Genomic DNA, 6000 nt, shown 5'->3' with positions numbered 1-6000 from the left:
TGGAACATTTGCCAATTAAAGCCAATTTTCCCTTTCCCCAAATGCTTTCAAAAATTTAAGTCCCCACTGTTCAAAGTGGAATCGCTTGCTCCCTTGTGGCTATGGACACTAGAATTTTTTTATTTTTACTGAACAAAAATTGTAATTTTTATTTTCTAATTTGTTTTGTTTCAAAAAAAAAAAAAAAAAGGAAGTGACTTTGTATTCTCCATGCACCCTTCCCCAATAAACACTGGTTAAAATACAGCAGCCTGTATCTCACTAACCCAGGTCCACCCCTCCCTTCCCCTGCCAGTTCTGTCTACTGGAGATTTAAGTGCACCTCTGTTGGAGTCTGTCAGCTGTGGAGGGGCAGAGTCCAGGCCAGGCTAGTTCTCTTTGACCTCATAACTGTTACAACCCTGGGACACTTAACTCTTTATTCCAAAGATCAGTTTTTATGTAAGAGAAGAAAATAGATTTGCTTTGGGAGTTTTAAAGAACTACAAACTCACCAAAGTTCCACATAAATTCACCCAAAAGCTGGCTTACTTCACCTCCCATGAGGCCAAATAATTTTGCCTGACAAAGATATTTGTCAAGGACATCATTCCACAGTAATAATTTTAAAGATGCACAGAAAGTTGAAAAACTGTATCCAATGAAAATAACATGGCTTAATTCCCAAGAACTTATTTCATCTTTTTGTTACTCATCTGAAGGTCAGGGGTGTGGCTAAAGGCAGTTTCCCATGATGTTAAGAGCATCTGAAGTGTTTCTAAATCTTTAGTGCAGACACCTCCTTTTGGGGGCATAGTGGCCTCTCCTTCCACACTGATTAAAACAAAACAAAACAAAAACAACAACAAAACAAATAATCAGAATGAGACGTCTTGTTCCAACACTTTTCACTCGAAGCTTTTGCTGTGCTAATGGAGAGTGATGGCATCGAACACAAAGGAGGTGGCCCAGGAAAGATGCCCTCATCTCATTCTAAATATGGATTATGACACCCACCCACTGCATGCCACCATATGGGGCCAACCCAATGTTATGATGCTGGTACCAGTTTGGAAATAATTTAGAAGTAGTTAGGTTTTCTTTTCCAGGAAAAATCATTTTTATAGTAAATGTATTACATTTCTAGGAAAGTTTCTTTCATGTTCAGAACATTAAGGGAGAGAAAAACAAAACAGGCCCACAGGCAGCAAGGTGTCTGTAACTTATTATACAACCACATGACCAGAGGCTAAAAGCATTGAGGTGGATATAGTTTGACTATTAAAAATGGGACATAGCTCTCATCCAAATGGACCATTGGAAAACCAAACCAAACCAAACAAAACATACCATTGCTTTAAATTTTACTGAAAAGAACATGAAAGACAATTTCCAATAGTAGCAATTCCTTAATAAGAGGGACTTAAAAAAAAAAAAAAAAAAGTAAAGACCAGGCTTTGACCGGAGTAGGGCCTTACTGCACCTAGAGACGTGTGAGCCAGGTTAGTGTCCGATAGAGCACAGAGGCTTGTCGTGTGGCTCCTGCAGTGAGAGCCTGCTCCTCCCTTTGGGAGCGATGATGGTGCATCTACTCAGCACAGAAGAAAATTTTACTTGGTATTGTTTTTTTAATACATGTATTTACAGTGTGAACGGACTGCGGTTGTGAATCAACCCCTCCATAAGAGAAAAAGAAAATGTTACTTACATCACTATTCCACCTTCCTGTTCCTAGCTTCTTCCTGTTCTACCAGGACACGGGCACTAGTAGAACAGGAAGAGAGACTCCAACTTGAAACCAAAGTGAAGAAGGAGAGAGAGAGAGACAGAGAGAGAGAGAGAGAGAGAGAGAGAGAGAGAGAGACAGAGAGAGAGAGACAGAGAGAGAGAGAAAGAGAGAGAGAGACAGAGACAGAGAGAGAGACAGAGACAGAGACGGAGAGAAAGAGAGAGAGAGAGAAAGCGAGAGAGAGAGAGAGAGAGACAGAGAGAGAGAGAGAAAGTGAGAGAGAGAGAAAGCGAGAGAGAGAGAGAGAGAGAGAGAGAGAGAGAGAGAGAGAGAGAGACTGTTGAATCGCTTAATCCTTGGGCTGTGTGTAAAAGATGAAATTCTTAATGGTCTCATAGCATAAGACATTTTGCACAAATATGCAAATATGCTCTTCAGGCTTAAAAAATGAATAACCAGGGAGAAGTAGAGTCAGCTATTGGAGAATTGTAGACAAGCATGTGTGTTCACCAAGACTGTTCTTTTTTTTTTTTTTTTTTTTTTAAGGGTTTCTCCCTTTCTTTTCTTTTTCTCCTTCTTTGTCCCCTTTCCCCAGAAAACATTTTTTAAAACCAGCAATTAATGCAATGAAACAAGTGGAACAAAAAAGAGGTCTATTTCTTCTTTTCAGTTTCTCTTCACCATTAAAAAAAAAAAAAAAAAAAAAGGAAAAGGTCTGAACTCTTATAGCATTCTTCATAGTTCCAAAATAAAGATGGAAAAACCCCACAAAGAGAAGAGCAGCCCCTCCCCAAAGGATGTGTCACAGATCCAAGGAGCCTTCCGTAGTTTGTCAAAGCTTGCTTGTTAACGTTTCTCATCTTCTACAGTCTCACTGTGGTACTCTGCCACATGCAGGCTTTTGTCAACGTTGCTTGGGATGGCTTTCATTTCTGTTCTCAGCTGCTCCTCAATACTTTTCAGGTTGAAGGAATCACCATATTCGATCAAGCTGACGGATGAGCCAAGATGACCAAAGCAAGCTGATCTTCCAATATGGTGAAGATAGGTCTCTGCCAGCTTTGGAAAATCAAGGTTTATTACCACATTCACCGCTTGTTATATCAACACCTCAAGTAGACAGATCAGTGCTAACAAGTTGTAGCATGTGTCATTTTGGAAATCACGGAAGACATGATTTCAGTGTTTCTGCCTCATTTTAGCATGGATATAGAAGTTAAGAGTAACCCAGCTGAGAAATCTTGGCCAGTATTCTACTTTCTGAAAAGAGTTGCAATGACTTTAAAAAATTGTGTAGGTATTTTGATAGGGACTGCATTGAATCTGTAAATTGCTTTTGGTAAGATGGCCAATTTTACTATGTTAATTCTCCCGATCTATGAACAAGGGAGATCCTTTCATCTTCTGATGTCATTTTCAATCTCTTTTTTCAGAGATTTAAAGAACAAGTCCTTCACTTGCTTGGTTAGAGTTACCCCTAGATATTTTATATTGCCTGTAGCTATCATGAAGGGCATAGTTTTCCTAATTTCTTCCTCTGCATGATTGTCATTTGTATATAAGAAGGCTACTGACTTTTTTGAGTTAATTTTGTATCCAGCCAATTTGCAGAAGGGGTTTTTCAGCTGTAGGAGTTCTCTGGTAGAATTTTGGGGGTCACTTATGTACACTATCATATCAGCAAATAAGGATAATTTGACTTCCTCCTTTCCCATTTGGATCCCCTTGATCTCCTTTTGTTGTCTTATTGCTCAGGCTAGAACTTCAAGAACTATATTGAAGAGATATGGAGAGAGTGGGCAGCACTGCATCATCAAGCCTCATTATGTCATCCTGGAAATTGGTTCCTCCTGTGGTTGCCATCACTTTGGCCCCTCCCATGAGTTTGATGACCTGGATGCAAATTTGGCTGATCTGTAGAGCAAGTTCTCTCGTGGGAACAGTCTCCATTGCTTAGATATTGTCCTTCTTCGGGTCCAGCCGTCCAAGTAAGGGGGTGAGGTAAGACACCGCTTTTGCCTGTTCCATTTTTTTTTTTGCTCTAGCTACGATATCTCTACCAGATAAAGCAATGGGAATGTTCTCCTCCTGAATAGGAGATGAGTTTTCCAGCCCATTTCAAAAAATTGCCATTTCAAACAATAATCTTCAAACTCACTTCCCTTTGTGGAGGTCACATCCGAAGTTTCGATTCTTAGATCCTTTGGAGGGAGTTTTAATGTGTTTTTCCCGGTCATCACCAGGTTTAATAGTGGCGGCCATGCTCTGTGCTTGCTGCAGAATGCCATTATTGATTGTGCTGGAGTTTTCCAGCTGGTTCATCTGTTACTACCTCCTCCTCCTAGGCCACCGCTGGCCTTCACAGGGCCCCGCAGCTGACTGTTCTGACTGGACAGACCCACTATAACAGGGTTTTCTGTTCCGGCCGTGCTCATGCTTTGTCAACTGCAAAGGTGTCTCTTTCAAACTCCAAACTTTTCAAAGTCAGTAGAGAAACTGTAATAACAGTTTATGAGGCTCTCCAAAATAAAGAGATAAATAAGTCCTATTCAATATGAGCCATTTAGTGCAATTTAGGCAAGCACCTGTAAGTCTTTCAAGAGGAAGCAGCAGCAGCACTAATTAGTTAACTTGCTCTCATGCACCAAATCAACTTTTTTTAAAAACCCTCTAACAAGCTTGGATTTTATCTGAATTCACACCAATCAGTTTCAACTACAGAGGTGTCTTTTTTTCCCCCAACGAATCTGGTTCCCATGCCCTGTGGCTCAGGCCCAAATTCTCCCACCAAGGCCCTATAATAATATCTTTATGCATCAATTACCATCACATAAAAAATACCTTGGAATTGTATTTAAAATGGAAACGTTTATTGATAGTCTAGTATTACAACAGAATTTCAGAAAAACAAACAAGTGCAAGACAATGCTGTAGAAAGCTGCCGCATATGAGTCTCCTTTCACTAATATAAGGGAGAAAACGTTAATTGCTTAGTATAAAACACTAAAGAACCCTTCAGGCTACATTATTTCTGTAGACTGAAAGAGAATAAAAATAATTACAGTTAGGTGTGAGATTCTTGCTTGTAATCTAAACAGATGGATCAAATTGAAGGCCTACCTGGCCTGCATAATAAGACCCCAATCAACACCAAATTTTAAAAATTATACCATGAAATTGTATACAACAATTTTGAGTAAACTGCCCCTTTTTTCTTCCACCCAACCTCATATTACAAAAATACTTGTCAGATGATAGACAGAGCGTTACAGGGGGATTAGTTTACATGCTGTGCTGCAGGATATTTGATCCCATTGTGATCCCTGAGACTGTGAACTGTACCAACCTCTCTTTGATTCCATTCTAATCCCTGAGGTTGTGAATTATAAAATCCTGTCTTTTGTTTAAAGTGGTTGAGCCCTAAAACACATCTTTAATAATAAAGTTAACCATAGGTCAAGAGGCAGTGCAAGAAACCAGCTGACAGGGATTAAAGAATGGGATAGATTTATGGTTGAACAGCATTTGTGAAAGGGTATAGAAGTAAAAGAATATTTAGCTCTTTAGATTTTGAGGTCTTCACTTCCTTGGCCTTTGGCTTTTTGAGCTTTGACCTAGCAAGCCTTTGGTTTGCAGATTTTGGGCTTTTTCTCTTGGCCTGTCTGCTGAGCTAGTGAGCCTTCAGGGCCTTTTCCATAGGAAAGAGCACTGAGTAGGGATCACCTGATACTCTCTCTGCTCCTCTGAGTTAGCAGGTTTTCACCCCTAGCATCTGGCTTCTGAGTCTTTATTGATAAAATGGAATGTTTGGGATTTTCATTTCAAACAACATGCTGCAGCTTCTCTCCCTTCCTAGGGCTCTGACAATCAGACTTCCAGTTTATATGATATTCAGAACCCTCTTTAAGAAGCCCAACACCTATCAAGCAGCGATCCCATGGGAGGGAAGATGAAAGGATTAGATTCAAGCTGGCCAGGCCTGTCTAGCCTGAGTGAAGGCTTTGTAACCCACCTAGTATCTCCACTAATTTAACTGCTAAGTAAATACATAAAACCTTCTCATCTCAATGCTGTAAGAGAAGGCATTTCCTTTGCTCTGTGGGTTGTTTTTGCATCTATCCTAGAGTCCTACTGTGGATCACAGCTGACCTGAAGGCTATTTTCACACAAAATCTATTTCAGAACATTTCTATCAAAACTGAAACCACTATAACTTAAAATACTACTACCCAAGCCAGGCAGTGGTGGTGCACACCTTTAATCCCACCCTTGGAAAGCAGAGGCAAGAGGAT

The 6000-nt window shown here is 40.1% G+C and overlaps 1 pseudogene; it reads right to left on the bottom strand.

The window, feature by feature from the left end:
• Positions 1 to 2554: 2554 nt before the first annotated feature.
• Positions 2555 to 4257, bottom strand: LOC127198725 (probable ATP-dependent RNA helicase DDX6; annotated as a pseudogene).
• Between the last annotated feature and the right edge of the window lie 1743 nt (positions 4258 to 6000).

Source organism: Acomys russatus, chromosome 14 (assembly GCF_903995435.1).
Source record: "Acomys russatus chromosome 14, mAcoRus1.1, whole genome shotgun sequence".
NCBI classification, from domain to species: Eukaryota; Metazoa; Chordata; class Mammalia; order Rodentia; family Muridae; genus Acomys; species Acomys russatus.
Note: the sequence above shows the minus strand (reverse complement) of the source record. Positions and strands in the feature narration are given on the sequence as shown.